Here is a 16,148-nt window from a genome sequence, read left to right on the forward strand (position 1 = left end):
CTCCCTCCTTCCACCCCTGGTCAGGTTAAAATCACCAGTGGAATATAAACACAGGGAGAGCATGCACTGGCCCTGTAAAGCAGGCAACAAGATGGGAATGTAAGGGGATATTTGAGAGATAGAAGGCAGACTGGCCCAGATAGAAGAAGAGCTGCCTCTTCCTGCAAAGCAATGGGTTACAATCCATTCATGCATTTAAAAAGTGCCAAGCATCACTCTAGGTATTGGGAACATGGAGGAGAGAACCTGAAAGGCACACTTCTTGTTCTCAAGGGAGACTGAAACCTAATAAACATAGATAGAAACCAGATATTTCAGAGTAAGAGCTGCTGTGGGACTCCATGGAGGGTGTGCGTGGGGGTGGGGGCACACCATGTGTGGGTGGGGGCAGCAAGTTATCTCCACAGGGGTCAGGAAAGCCTTTCAGGGGAGGCAAGCTCAGAGCTAAGACCTGAATGATAAGAAGGAGCCAGTTGTGGGAGGGCTCACAAGGAGATTCCCACCGGGTTCTGGAATGGAAGCAGCCTGGCATGCTGGAAGAACAGGAAGGAGGGCAGAGTGGCTGGGGTGTGCACAGAGAGTGCTGGAATAGTGTGAAAGGAGGCCAGGAAGGCAAAAAGGGCAAGTCACGAAGGCCCTGCAGGCTATGGGGAGGTGTCTGGATTTTACATGATGAGTGGTGGGGACATACTGAAGGGTTCATGTAAAACAACACGAGCTGGTTATGCTATCATTGTTTATGTCCAATTGTTTGGGATCCCATGGACTGAAGCACGCCAGGCTTCCCTGTCCTTCACTATCTCCCAGAGCTTGCTCAAACTTCACGTCCATTGAATCAGTGATGCTGTCTAAACATCCGTCCTCTGTCACCCTCTTCTCATCCTGCCCTCCATCTTTCCCAGCATCACAGTTTTTTTCTAATGAGATGGTCCTTCACCAACTTGGCTCTTTTTTCAGGTGACCAAAGTATTGGAGCTTCAGCTTCAGCAACAGTCCTTCCAATAAATATTTAAGCTTGATTTAGGCTTGATTTCCTTTTGGATGTCGGGCTTCCCTGGTGGCTCAGAGGTTAAAGTGTCTGCCTGCAATGCAGGAGACCTGGGTTCGATCCCTGGGTTGGGAAGATGCCCTGGAGAAGGAAATGGCAACCCACTCCAGTATTCTTGCCTGGAGAATCCCATGGACAGAGAAGCCTGGTTGGGCTACAGTCCACGGGGTCGTAAAGAGTCGGACACGACTGAGCAACTTCACTTTCAACACTTTCCTTTAGGATTGACTGGTTTTTATCTCCCAGTCCAAGGGACTCTCAAGAGTCTTATCCAGCACCACAGTTCAAAAGCATCAGTTCTTCAGTGCTCAGCCTTCTTTATGGACCAAGCTGGTTTACATTTTTTTATGAAATACCCAGTCTATGAAGAATGGACTTCAGTGCCCTCCTAAGCTAAGAAAGAGATCCTAGCAGAGCTCCACTCTTATCAGCTCCTTCCCCTCATCTCAAAGAGAAGGCCTGGTGGTGAGCGTGGACTATGGGCATTTCAGGGACATGTATGAATTCAACCAGGGCTTGGAGATGCATACCAGGGGCACGGGTTTCATCAGTGACATCAGATTGGGCCAGGGAAACAAGAGCCAGTGTCCCAGTGCTTCAGGGCCCCTCACCAGAAACAGCCGGGTTACCTCTTTGTGTTTAGGCCCAACGTCCTGAAGCTCCTGACTCCCTCTCTCCATCCTCCCCTCAAAGTGCTTGATCTCTGATCATATGGCATATTTATAATAAACCTGATCATTCTTCTCCCTTTTGTTGAACCTGACAGATAAGAATAGGGGCCCATCCTGACCATCTCAGCCAGAACTAATTTCAACTTTCAATACTGAGTGAACCAACCTTGGCCCTGGGAGAATGAAGGGAGAGAAAATCACAAGACACTGGAAAAAAAGTTAAAGTTCAAAAGAAGAGGTCCATCTTTGACATTGGAGAATATGTCTTCCTAAATAGGAAAATTATGGGAAGGAGCAGGAGATAATTTTAGACAACTTTTAATATTCCTCTTGATGAGATTCAAAATGTCATTGCATCTATGAATCTAAATCAGAAAGGCAGCCCTGAAAATATGAAGGGAGGACAAATTAGGACAAACTAGACTGGAAGAGTACAGGGTGAGGATGAGAAGACTTGGCTAAATATTGGCTCCGCACTTGCTGGTACTGTGATCCTGGGAAAATTCTAGAGTTCATCAGTTTCCTATAAAAGGGGAATTTAAAAGAGTGCTTCTTCCAAGAAGGTTGCATGGCTTAAACAAGATACCAGTGTATGATCAATACTTAGCACGATGCCAGGCTCTCAAGAAGTACCCAACATACATTGTTCTTCTTGAGAAAGTGTGTGAAAATGGAACGTGACTGCCTAATTTAAAGATTGCGATGAAAGCAACGAACAGCAGGTTAGATTCTTCAGGAAATGCAAGAGACAGTGGAAATCAAGTTTGGGAAAGTCTCCTTGATTTCAAAAGAAAAGAAATAAGAAGTGAAAATAACAAGGTTTTAAAAAATAGAGAGGCATATATTACTGGGGCAATAAATTCAAGGCAGGAAGTGAAGTAGACGAAATTAGAGCAAATGTGATTGGATTAATTATTTTTTAAAACATAGGAAGTAATTTTCTGTTTTTTCTGCAAATCAGAAGGACAGACTGAGCAACGGGAAGGTAAAACAGACCACAAACAATTAGAGACAGCTTCATGAGAATTTCGAATCACAGGGACAAGGAAAAAGATTTGACAGATGTAAGAGAAAACAGAAGTGCGTTGCAAAGGAAGAATATCCAGCTAACTTTGAATCTTTCCATAAAACCAAACACCAGACAAGAAGGAGCAATAGAACAGGAAAAGCATGATGGCAAATTCTGATTGTCATTCTCGACTATCTATCATTCCTTTGAGGGCAGCAGAAGGGTTTTCTTTTACACAAAAGGGCCCCCATGGGGCCATGAGGGTGATGGAAAAAAAATATCACTTGAAGATACGGCCTACTGCTTAAGAAATGAGTTAAGTTCAGATTTAGAGAACCAAGATGAAGCTAAAGCCAAATGATTATTTTTAATGAAGTTTTACAATGTGCAAATATAAAAAACACCTTGAAGTAAGTTAATACAAAATGAAGTGAAGTTGTTCAGTCGTGTCCGACTCTTTTCGACCCCATGGACTGTATCCTATCAGGCTCCTCTGTCCATGGGATTTTCCAGGCAAGACTGCTGGAGTGGATTGCCATTTCCTTCTCCAGGGGATCTTCCTGACCCAGGAATTGAACCTGGGTCTCCTGCATTGCAGGCAGACGCTTTACCGTCTGAGCCACCAGGGAAGCCTCCAAGCCCAAATCCAATACCCTGCATTTCTTTTTAAAAAATATTTTTATTGAAGTATGAGTGGCATATAATATTAAATTAGTTTCAAGTGTACAAAATAATGGTTTGATATTTGTATACATTAGGAAATAATCGCAATGAGTCAACATCTGTCACCAGACATAATCACAAAATTTTTTTTCTTGTGATGAGAATTTTTAAGACCTGTTTTCTTAGCAGCTTTCAAATATACAGTACAGTATTATTAACTAGAGTCCCTATGCTGTACATAACCTTCCCATGACTAATTTATTTTACAGCTGAAACTCTACCTTTTGATCCCCTTCACCTACTTCTCCTACTCCCACTCAACCCCACCTCCACAACCACCAATCATTTCTCCATATCTATGAGCTTGTGTATTTTTTCCCTTAGATTCCACATATAAGTGAGATCCTGAGTCTTCCTCTGTCTGACTTCTTTCACATAGCATAATGCCTTTGCGGTCTATTCATGTTGTCACAAATGACAATATTTCATTCTTATTTATGGCTAAACTTAGTATATATACATATATATATTACACACATTTTCTTTATCCATTCATTCACTAACGGACATTTAAGTTGCTTTCAAGTCTTGGCTATTGTAAATAATGCTGCAATGGGGGTGCATATATCTTTTCAAGTTAGCATTTTTATTTTCTTTGGATAAATACTCAGAAGCAGGATAGCTGGATCATATGGTAGTTCTAATTTTAGATTTTTAAAAGACGTATTCTTTGCTCTTTAGTTATTTATTTCTGGCCACACTGGGTCCTCACTGCTGCCCACAGGCTGCTCTAGTTGCAGCAGGCGGGCCTACCCTCCAGTCGCAGGCAGAGGTTTCTTGCGGTGGCGGCTTCCTTTGTTGCAGAGCAAGGACTCTGGGCATGCAAGTTTCAGGAGTTGTGGCTTGTGGGCTCTGGAACTGGGGCTCAGTAATTGTGCTGCATGGACTTTGTTGCTCTGTGGCAAATGTAATCGTCCCTAAGCAAGCTTTGAACCCATGTCCCCCGAATTGGCAGGTGGATTCTTAGCCACTGGACCACCAGGGAAGTCTCTAATTTTAATTTTTTGAAGAACTTCCATACTGTTTTCATAGTGGTTCCACCAATTTGCATCCCCACCAATAGAACACAGATGTTCCCCTTTCTCCACATCCTGGCCAACACTTGTTATTTTTTGTCTTATTGATAACAGTCATTCTAATATGCTCTATTTTTTCTTTAATTGAGAAATGGGGATGATGGTAGTGAATTTAAAATTTATTAGATTTATCCTCTTTCACAAAGAAGTATTGATAATAGTTTCTTTTTCTGACATGAAGGAGAGTCATTTTTTACATTTAAAAACAATATTTTAGAAAAAATAACAGGATATAAAGTTCAATTTCATCAGACAAGAAGAGCAGAGAAAATTCATTTCTAGGCAGAAACAACAATGATAGAAGAACAAAGAAGATAACAAGTAAGCATAAAAACAAAAGCTTAAAATAACAAAAATAAAGCTGCCTAGTGTTCATTCTTAAAACAGATGTGAATGAGCTAAGCTTCCTTGTTAACATTAAAAGACTCTAATTAAATTATGACTTGAAATCCATCAAGTTTATATCACAGGAAAGTTTAAACTCTACTCTACAACATGAAAGAAAGTGAATTCCATGGTCAAAATACACCATGTTCCTTGATAAGAAGTTTCAACATTTTAAAGATTTTATTTATTTCTAATTGACTCTTAAATACAATACAATTCTAGTAAATATTCAAATAAATTTTTTAAAAGTTAGCAAGATGATTTTTAAGTTATTCTGAGAGAATAAACATAGGAGAATCAAAACAAAAATTGAAGCAGTGGAATAAAAAAGGCTCTTAATTTTAGACATTAAAATATATTTTAAAGGTGCATTAATAGAAGGAGTCTGGTATGGATATAAAATATCACTGCAATATCCTAGAAATCACCAGAATAGACCCACATAAATAAGGCAACATTTCGTGCTACTGTGTAAAAAATAGATTGTTCAATATTTTGTGGTGAATTAACTTGCTAATTATTGGAAATTAATAAAATTGTATCACTATATCATAGCACATATCTAAATGAAGACCAAATTAATTAAAATGTTAAACATAAAAGATAAAATAATAAAACAACTAAAATAAAATAAAGATAAAATAAGGCCAAATATTTGCTTGATTTCTGGGCAGAGAGGGACTTCTAAATCAAAATGCAAAAGGATAAAAACACACAACAGCATAAAATGTAGGGCTTGAGTACATAAATATTAAAATAATAATAACTCCTTTTTTTCAGAAAGTCCATAAATCAAATTTAAAGGAGGATGAGCAAAACTAGAAACTGATGTCCCTCTCTCTCTGTCTCTCTCACACACACAAGGTTAATGTCCTGATTATATAGAGATTAATATTGATTAGGGAAAAAAAAAAACCTAACTTGAAAAACTGGGCAAAATGCACAAATTGATGAATTACAATGAAGAAACCCAAGTAACCGATCAACATATAAAAAATGTTCAAATCATAAGTTCAAAAAAAGATATTAAAATTCAATAAACATGACTGTCAAACTGATATAGATTAAAATATGTATAATCACTGGGTGCTGGAAAGGGCACAGAAGCAAGCACTCTTACACACCTATGGGTGGAGATGTTATCAATATACGTCAACATCCTGAAAAGTGTTCATAACCTTTATAGTGTATGAATCCCATTCCCAGGAATTTATTCTAGGGAAACATGCACCAAGTGCATGCAGGAAGTGCCTCCTTACAGGTAAGGATGAATTTTATAGCATTTTAAAATAGGTCAAAACTGATGTTAATAAAGCTAAATTTGTGCATTATTTCATCTTATCTTCAGACAGCCGTGTGAGATCTATCCTGTTATTATCTCTACTTTAATGGATAAAGAGATAGAAGATCAAAACAACTCAAATGCCCAGCAAAAAAGGATGGCTACACAGGTCATAGAACAGAGATAATATGAATGTAGTAGAGTCATGGAAAATTATGTTTCTCAGAGAATGTTGTTGACTTAAAAAAAATTCACAACCTAAAAGTTGAGAGTTCCTAAAAGTGGGAATTTTTAGGACTTCAAGCATCTCAAGTGACCCAGAGAGAACTTCTCCAAGGAGGCAAGGGGAGGAGCCAGGTCATACGTAAGTTTTGCAACAAAGACAAGTAGTATAAATGTCAAAAGCTTTTTTTTGTAAATTAAAGAAAACCAGATATTCCAAGTTAAGGAATTTAATGCTTTTCTAAACATGAGAAGATACAAGAGTCTGGGCTCACTGAAATCATTCCTTTGATAGGCACCTTGGCTGTATGGGGCCAGTTTCCTGTGTTTTCACTTCCTGAGTTTCCTTTCCTCAGGACTCACCATAAGGAGTGGCTGCGGTCTGATGGCTGCTAGACGGCAGGTATTCTCTTTCCTGAGTTCCCTCAGGGCTCAGCAGCTCACACTGGAGGGCTGTCATCACTGATGACTGTGGCATCCTTGTTTACTGATATGCAGGAAATATTCTATTTCTCAATACTTTGAGAAAGGGACATTACTAAATGCTCACAGTAATTTGTAAGCATATGTGTGAGCAGGGTACCAAATATGTGGCCACATGACTTTGTGAAAAAACATATAGAACATATGTTTTTCCCTAGGAAAACAAGGATCGATGATGAAAGAAAGAAGCAGGGTGGGGGATGGGGAGGGTGGAGGTGTGGAAGAGAGAAAGAAGTCTGTAAACAGTGGTTTTGCTATCGAAGTTAGAGAATGGTGATAATTTTCTTTTTCTTATCCTTTGCCTTCAAATTTTCTTCACTAAACACACAATTTAAGAATAAAATAGAATGTTACTTAAGGGAGGGGGACAATAATCAATGTCATTTCAAAGGTCTTCTTTTGAATAGGGAAGAAGGATTTTTTTTTCAGATTTACAGCTGAGCCCTAATAGTCTATCCAAGTTGCTGGGGTCACTAAAATTCACAAAGCTGCCTGACCCTGGAAGAATAGGACTGATTTGTTTACCTTGGAATAATTCCACTTTTTGGTCCGGGGAGATTCTGGTTTAAAAGACACTACTTAGATCACTAAGTCCTCCCTCTGGCTAAGGGTTTTGTTCTGAGGGTAAAGTTTCTGTGCATTTTCCAGCTAAATATATATGTACTGATGTTCATGCTTGCATACTGATATGTCTGCAAGCTTTCAGCTCCATGCTGGCCCGGATGAAGTGACAAATTCTCCTGCATTGTCATCTGAATTTCTGCAAACTAAGCTTTGTACTGACTGGAAAAAAAAATCCTCAGAGTTCCTGATCAAGTCACTGCAGCAAGATGATGTGGGCTACAGAGCAGGGGCTGAAATGTAGAAGGACTGTTAGGGTGTCTGTCCAGTCTGGTTGGTTTTAGGACTGCAGCCACCACGATGACCACAGATAGATGGGTCACAGCTTTGCCCAAGGCCAAGCCTACAGGCAGGAGGGTTCCTTCCAGAAGGGCAGAGCTTCAGGAAACTTATAGGATGTGGGTTTTCAGGTTAGGAAAATAAGAGACAGCCTCAGATGACAAAATATAGAAAATCCTAAAGTATCCACCCAAAAAACTATTAGAACTAGTAAATGAATTCAGTAAAGTTGCAGGATACAAGATTAACATACAGAAATCTGCGGCTTTTCTATATGCTATTAGTGAACTATCAGAAAGAACAAGCAAAAAAAAAAAACTGATTCCATTTAAAATCACATCAAAAAGAATAAACTTAACCAAGGAGATGAAAGACCTACACTCTGAAAACTATGAAGCACTTATGAAGGAAATCAAACATGATACAAATAAATGGACTGTGCTCTTGGACTGGAAGAGCTGAGTGACTCTATCACTTACTAGCTGTGTGACCTCAGGCAATTATTTAACCTCTCTGTGCCTCAGTCCCTTCAGCTACGAAAGAGGCGATAATAAAATCACTGACTTCATACGATTGGAATGGCAATTCTAAAAGTTAATATACATAAACCGCTTAGCAGAGGATCTAGCACATAGTAAGCTTCACACATATATTAGCTGTTATTACTGTTACTGCTGCTTATTGTTCTTATTACCATCATCTTTGATTGGTTGCCCCATGTGGACTCTGTGAGACCGCAGGTAGATGAGTAGTTAGACTGGAGATCACAAAGAGAAACTGGAGCCAGATTGGGAATGGCAGGCCCAGCTAGGATTTCAACCCTTCTCTTCTTGGGTGAATTTTCACAAGCAGAAGACCTGCAGCTCAGTTAAGGGATGGCTTACACATGCCTGTGCCCTGGACCTGTGGAATGGAAGCTGTCTCAGCCTCAGCCTCAGGTTCAGTCCCTGCTTTGGCCATCTCTAGCAGGTTTGGCCCGCCCTCCAGAGACGAGGAATCAGCCTCACATGCCCTCATCTTGGTCACTAAGGCTGAAGGAAAAGGCACAGATGGCTTCAGGACTGGAATGGGAGTGGCCACTCAGCAGGACGAATTTCAGACTGTGGACCTGAATCCTAAGGCGGCATTGACAAGTAGTTGCCTGGATGCCAGGGCCCCAGCCAGGTGGAGCTCAACATGGGCTCGGTTGGTGGGGAAATGTTGCCGGCCAAAATCGTGGCTTTTTCTGCCCACTGAAGCTGAATGAAAAATACGGAGACAGAGTTTGGAGGTAATAGAAAGGTGACTTTAATTCTCAGCAGGTGGAGAGGGGAACACAGTAGTCTCCTGCCTCAAGAACTGTGCCCCCTACTCCATAAGGAGTCGTGGGGCTGATGTAAGATGAGGGCTCATGATCAGGAGTCAGTGATGAGGGACAAATGTGTTAGGATCTTGATTTCTTTCTCTTGCATTGTTTCAAAGACAGTCATAGGCTGGCATCAGTAACACAGTAAGTTCCTGAGTCTGCAAGTTTGGTGTCTCTGTGGCCTCTTTCTGATATGTAGCTACAAGGGGAAGTGTGCTGCAAGGGTGAAACACCAGATACAGGATGCATTTAGCAGAGAGGGAAAGGAAAACAGGTGCAAAGCGTGGCTCCTGCAGAGTTAGGGGGCAGAAAAGCAAGCTTCGTTTCAGACATGCAAAGTTAGGAGCAGTTAAAGTTAGAAAATAAAAGAAAACTAGAAATATTCAGGCCTGCTCACTGTTCTCTTTACCTTCTTTGTTCTCAGGAAAGGGAAAGAAAAAAACTCATTTCTCTTTTTTTCCTTTTCACCGCAGTAGAAGTGGAGTACTTAGCTGCTGAACGAGCAGGATCCCAGCGAAAGCAGAAAACAAATGCTTTCTCACACTTGTCCTTTTAATCTCTGCTTTTCCACCTCTGGGGTGATCGCCTAGTCTGGACTGGTCACTCTTTTATAATAGAGTTCTCTTTAGTAATTAAATTCCCGAGTCCCGTACAATCGTTAAAACACAAAGCTTCTTCCCTTTCCCCGGGCTGGGCTTCAGCACAGGATGAGCAAGAGCAGGAGCTTGTCTTTTCTTCTCTTTTCCTCTCTCTGCACATTTCTTCCACCTTGTCACCCCACCAAGTTGTCTTTGGCTCCTCTGGGGATATAGCAGGAAGGGAGAGGGAAGGTTGGGGCAGGCAAGGTCTTGCTGGACTTGCCGTGATTGTTTTGAGCTTGATTGATGACATTCAGTGGAACCCAGAAACCCTTCTTGGGGATATTCCTTTTGAAGATGGCTCCAGATCAGTTCTTTCCCTGGGTCCTCTTGGCTCAGGGGGACCCTGGCCACCCCTTCACTCTGCCTGGTTGGTAGGTATGTAGCGAGGCTCAGTGCAACCTGGCCTCTCCCTTTCTCCTTCACCTCATCAGCCAAGCCTTGATCTCTTGCTTTACGTTTCTCAGATGAGTGTCAGACAGCAGATCATTGTCTTCCTCTATTTCCAAGGGACACGTACTAAGCTTTCTAAGAGATCCCCTCAAAACCCCTTCCTCTACTTGGCTTAAGGTAAGGGGGATGTTCTTCTCCTCCCCTTGGGCTGTGATGGACACACAGTGAGTGCCCTCTCCAATAAATTGCTCCAGCTCTCACCCTGCAACACTTCAAATTGAATTCTTTATACCTTTGACCTGGATGATAAACTAACATTCTCAAAACTGGTGTTGGCCATACCTTCCTATTTATATGTCCCATATGGGTGGTCAAGCCTCTGCCTCCTTTCCAAACTGAGAGCTCCTGAGGACAGGGATTGTGTCTTTTAACAACTATGAGCAACTCAGTTCCTCAAGCTGCATTTACCATTTAATTGGTCTTGTAGGCAGAATAACTAAAAAGGAGAGTGAAACAGCTGACTTGAAACTCCACATTAAAAAACTGAGATCATGGCCTCTGGTCCCATCACTTCATGGCAAATAGAAGGGGAAAAAGTGAAAGTAGTGACAGATTTTATTTTCTTGGGCTCCAAAATCACTGCAGACGGTGACTACAGCCATGAAATTAAAAGATGCTTGCTCCTTGGAAGGAAAGCTATGACAAACCTAGACAGTGTATTAAAAAGCGGAGACATCACTCGGCAGACAAAGGTCTGTGTAGTCAAAGCTATGGTTTTTCCAGTAGTCTTGTACGGATGTGAGAGTTGGACCATAATAGAAGACTGAGAGCCAAAGAATTTATGCTTTCAACTTGTGATGCTAGAGAAGACTCTTGAGAGTCCCTTGGACTGCAAGGAGATCAAACCAGTCAATCCTGAAGGAAATCAACCCTGAATATTCCACTGGAAGGACTGATACTGAAGCTCCAATACTTCAGCCACCTGATGTGAAGAGCCAACTCATTGGAAAAGACCCTGATTTGGGGCAAGACTGAGGGCAGGAGAAGAGGGCAACAGAGGATGAGATGGTTGGATGGCAACACCGACTCAATGGACATGAATTTGAGCAAACTCTGGGAAACAGTGAAGGACAGATGAGCCTGGTGTGCTGCAGCCCATGGAGTGGCAAAGAGTTGAACATGACTTAGTGAATGAACAACAAGGCAGAATAATGTCCCCTCCCCACCCCCCACCCCCCCGATATGCCCATCCTAATACTTGGAAACCATGAATATGTTAGGTTTCAAGGCAAGGAGCAATGAAAGTTGCAGGTACAATTAAGGTTGCTAATTTCTTATCAGCTCACTTTGAGAAGGGGAGATTATCTGGATTTTGTAATCCACATGTAATTACAAGAGTCCTTAAAAGTGGAAGAGGAGACCAGAATCAGAAAGAGATTTGAAGATGCAGCTGACTTTAAAGATGGAAAGAGACCACAAGTCAAGGAATAAGTGTGATCTCCAGAAGCTGGAAAAGGCAAGACAATTCTCCTCTAGAACTTCCAGAAAGAAACACAGCCCTGCTGACACCTTGATTTTAGCCCAGTGGGACCCACTTAGGACTTCTCTTCTCTTCTGAACTTCTGTAAAATAATAAATTTCCATGGTTTTAAGCCACAGGGTTTGTGGTGGTTGTCATAGCACCAACAAGAGACTAAGACAATCAACACTCACATACTGGTTGAATCATGAGATTATACTGAATTGGAAGGTTGCTTTACAAATGTGGAAGGAAAGACAAAATTCCAGAGGGCTATTTCTTGCAGGCTGTGGAGAGCCTGTTGAACTATCCTGACCCCTGCCTCTGCCCACCTCTGTAGTGATGGGTACTCAGCTCTGCCACTTTTCATGGTGCCCCCATGGACAGTGTTAGGTTAACAAAGCTAATTCCTTGTTTGCAAACATCTCCTTTCACGTCTGCATGCAGACTATTCTCTTCTGAAATTTTGTTGTTGTTTCTCAGAATTATAAATTAATCAATGCGCTTACTAAATATTTTTCTTGCAATTTGGACGAGTGTTATAACATGAAAATAGAACTCCCTCCCCCACCAACTCCTAACCCCTTATTTCTGATCTTCAGGGATAAACTATTGTTATATCTATGAATCTTTTCAGAATGAGTATAATAGTCCATGCAAACATTCAAAAAGAACAAAATGTATTTATGTGCATCAGTAGGAGAAGAGGACCAAGATATATATTTGTACAGAAACAAAGTAAGCTATATCACAATATCTATAGTACAATTAACTTTGTGTTAAAGTATTTCACGTATGTGTATGTACACAAATATGTAAATGTATACCAGCTTATGTGTAGAAAGTTCTGGAAAAAATCTACAGATATAACAGTAGTTTATCTCTGAAGATCAGAAATGAGGGGTTGGAAGTTGGTGGGGAGGGAGTGTAGTCCATGGGGCTTCCCAGGTGGCCCTAGTGGTAAAAAATCCACCTGCTAGTGCAGGAGATGCAAGAGGTGTGGGTTCAATCCCTGAGTTGGGAAGATCCCTTGGAATAGAAAATGGCAACCTGCTCCAGTATTCTTGCCTGGAAAATTCCATGGACATAGGAGCCTGGCGGGCTACAGTCTATGCTGTTGCAAAGAGTTGGACACAACTGAATGTGCACACACAAACACGCACACAGTAGGCCATAATTTTACCATCAGTTCAGTCCAGTTCAGTTCAGTCGCTCAGTCATGTCCGACTGTTTGCGACCCCATGGACTGAATTTCTATAATGATACATCATAATGTTTACCATAATTTCTATAACCTCTTCCATAATGGTAGTTAGATATCTTAGTGTATAACAGATTTTTTAATAGTTAATCATTTCTCCCAAGGCCACACACTGACAGGCATTTTACTATTTTCATAGGCCTGTGAAACTCATTTTTGGAATTTCTACCTGACATCATCATCAAACATATGTAAGTACACCCACATTCCATATCATATACATTTTTGATGTAAAAAGTTAAGGGGATTTTTTAATAATTTTGCTTTATAAATAATTTGGCTCTGACTAGTTTAATTTATGGTTGACTACAATTTCTCAGAAATCATCAGGCAAAGTCAGGAATTCTCACAAAGTGGGACAATTTAACATGCAAAAAGTTTGTAAATGTAATGACTTTTTAGAAAAGCATTTTATTTTACATTGAAGTCTAGATCGATCTGGAGATAGCTTCAGGTGCACAGCAGAGCAACTCAGCAGGACCTGTATCCATCCTCTCCCAAACTCTTCTTCCATCTGGGCTGCCATATAACCTTGAGCAGAGTTCCCTGTACTATAGAGTAGGTTCTTGTTGGTTACCCATTTTAAACATAGTAGAGTGTACATGTTGATCCCAAACTCCTTATCTCTTCTCCAGCAATGAAAAGTTTGTTCTCTGAGTCTATGTGCCTGTTTCTGTTATGTAAATAAGTACATTTGTATCATTTATTTTTAGATTCCACGTGTTAGGGTTGTCATATGATATCTCCATTTCTCTGTCTGACTTACTTCATTCAGCATGGCAATCTCTAGGTCCAGCCATGTTGCTTCAAATGGCATTATTTCAATCTTTTTGATGGCTGAGTAATATTCCATTGTATATATGTGCCAGTTCAGTTCAGTCGCTCAGTTGTGTCTGACTCTTTGCGACCTAATGAATTGCAGCACGCCAGGCCTTCCTGTCCATCACCAACTCCTGATGTTCACTCAAACCCATGTCCATTGAGTCGGTGATGCCATCCAACCATCTCATCCTCTGTCGTCCCCTTCTCCTCCTGCCCTCAATCTTTCCCAGCATCAGGGTCTTTTCCAATGAGTCAGCTCTTTGCATCAGGTGGCCAAAGTATTGGAATTTCAGCTTCAACATCAGTCCTTCCAATGAACACCCAGGACTGATCTCCTTTAGGCTGGACTGGTCGGATCTCCTTGCAGTCCAAGGGACTCTCAAGAGTCTTCTCCAACACCACAGTTCAAAAGCATCAATTCTTCAGCGCTCAGCTCTCTTTATAGTCCAACTGTCACATCCATACACGACCACTGGAAAAACCATAGCCTTGACTAGACAGACGTTTGTTGGAAAACTGATGTCTCTTCTTTTTAATATGCTGTCTAGGTTGGTCATAACTTTCCTTCCAAGGAGTAAGCGTCTTTTAATTTCATGGCTGCAATCACCATCTGCAGCGATTTTGGAGCCCCCAAAAATGAAGTCTGACACTGTTTCCACTGTTTCCCCATCTATTTCCCATGAAGTGATGGGACCAGATGCCATGATCTTCATTTTCTGACTGTTGAGCTTTAAGCCAACTTTTTCACTCTCCTCTTTCACTTTCATCAAGAGGCTTTTGAGTTCCTCTTCACTCTCTGCCATAAGGGTGGTGTCATCTGCATATCTGAGGTTATTGATATTTCTCCCGGCAATCTTGATTCCAGCTTGTGCTTCTTCCAGCCCAGCGTTTCTCATGATGTACTCTGCATAGAAGTTAAATAAATGGGGTGACAATACACAGCCTTGACGTACTCCTTTTCCTATTTGGAACTAGTCTGTTGTTCCATGTCCAGTTCTAACTGCTGCTTCCTGACCTGCATACAAATTTCTCAAGAGGCAGATCAGGTGGTCTGGTATTCCCATCTCTTTCAGAATTTTCGAGTTTATTGTGATCCACACAGTCAGAGGCTTTGGCATAGTCAATAAAGCAGAAATAGATGTTTTTCTGGAACTCTCTTGCTTTTTCCATGATCCAGTGGATGTTGGTAATTTGATCTCTGGTTCCACTGCCTTTTCTAAAACCAGCTTAAACATCTGGATGAAGGCTGTCCTTGCTATTCTTTGGAACACTGCATTCAGATGGATATATCTTTTCTTTTCTCCTTTGCCTTTTGCTTCTCTTCTGAGCTATTTGTAAGGCCTCCTCAGACAGCCGTTTTGCCTTTTTGCATTTCTTTTTCTTAGGGATGGTTTAGATCAGTGCCTCCTGTGCAATGTCACGGACCTCTATCCATAGTTCTTCAGGCTCTGCCCATCAGATATAGTCCCTTAAATCTATTTCTCACTTCCATTGTATAATCATAAGGGATTTAATTTAGGTCATACCTGAATCATCTAGTGGTTTTCCCTACTCTCTTAAATTTAACTCTGAATTTTGCAATATGAAGTTCATGATCTGAGCCACAGTCAGCTCCTGGTCTTGTTTTTGCTGCCTGTATAGAGCATCTCCATCTTTGGCTGCAAAGAATATAATCAATCTGATTTTTGTATTGACCATCTGGTGATGTCCATGTGTAGAGTCGTCTCTTGTGTTGTTGGAAGAGGGTGTTGACTATGAACAGTGCATTCTCCTGGCAAAACCCTATTAGCCTCTGCCCTGCTGCATTTTGTATTCCAAGGCCAAACTTGCCTGTTACTCCAGGTATCTCTTGACTTCCTTTTTCGTTCCAGTCACCTATGATGAAAAGGACATTTTTGTTTTAAATTGTTAGTTCTAGAAGGTCTTGTAGGTTATTATAGAACTGTTCAACAGCGATAGTGGTTGGGGCATAGACTTGGGTTACTGTGATATTGAGTGATTTGCCTTGGAAACGAACAGACGTCATTCTGTTATTTTTTGAGACTGCACCTAAGTACTGGATTTTGGACTCTTTTATTGACTATGATGGATATTCCATTTCTTCTAAGGGATTCTTGCCCACAGTAGTAGATATAATGGTCATCTGAATTAAATTTGCCCATTCCCATCCATTTTAGTTCACTGCTTCCTAAAATGTTGATGTTCACTCTTGCCATCTCCCATTTGATCACTTTCAATTTGCTTTGATACATGGACCTAACATTCCAGTTTCTTATGCAATATTGTTCTTTACAGTATTGGACTTTACTTCCATCACTAGTCACATCCACAACTGCACATTGTTTTTGCTTTGGCTCAGCCTCTTCTTT

The 16,148-nt window shown here is 41.0% G+C and overlaps 1 non-coding gene across 1 annotated transcript; it reads right to left on the reverse strand.

Annotated features, from left to right (window-relative positions):
* Positions 1-3,284: 3,284 nt before the first annotated feature.
* Positions 3,285-3,357, reverse strand: TRNAC-GCA (transfer RNA cysteine (anticodon GCA)). Its single transcript has one exon. It is a non-coding gene; the product is annotated as a tRNA-Cys (tRNA).
* Positions 3,358-16,148: the final 12,791 nt, after the last annotated feature.

Source organism: Bos taurus, chromosome 3 (assembly GCF_002263795.3).
Source record: "Bos taurus isolate L1 Dominette 01449 registration number 42190680 breed Hereford chromosome 3, ARS-UCD2.0, whole genome shotgun sequence".
Classification (NCBI taxonomy): domain Eukaryota; kingdom Metazoa; phylum Chordata; class Mammalia; order Artiodactyla; family Bovidae; genus Bos; species Bos taurus.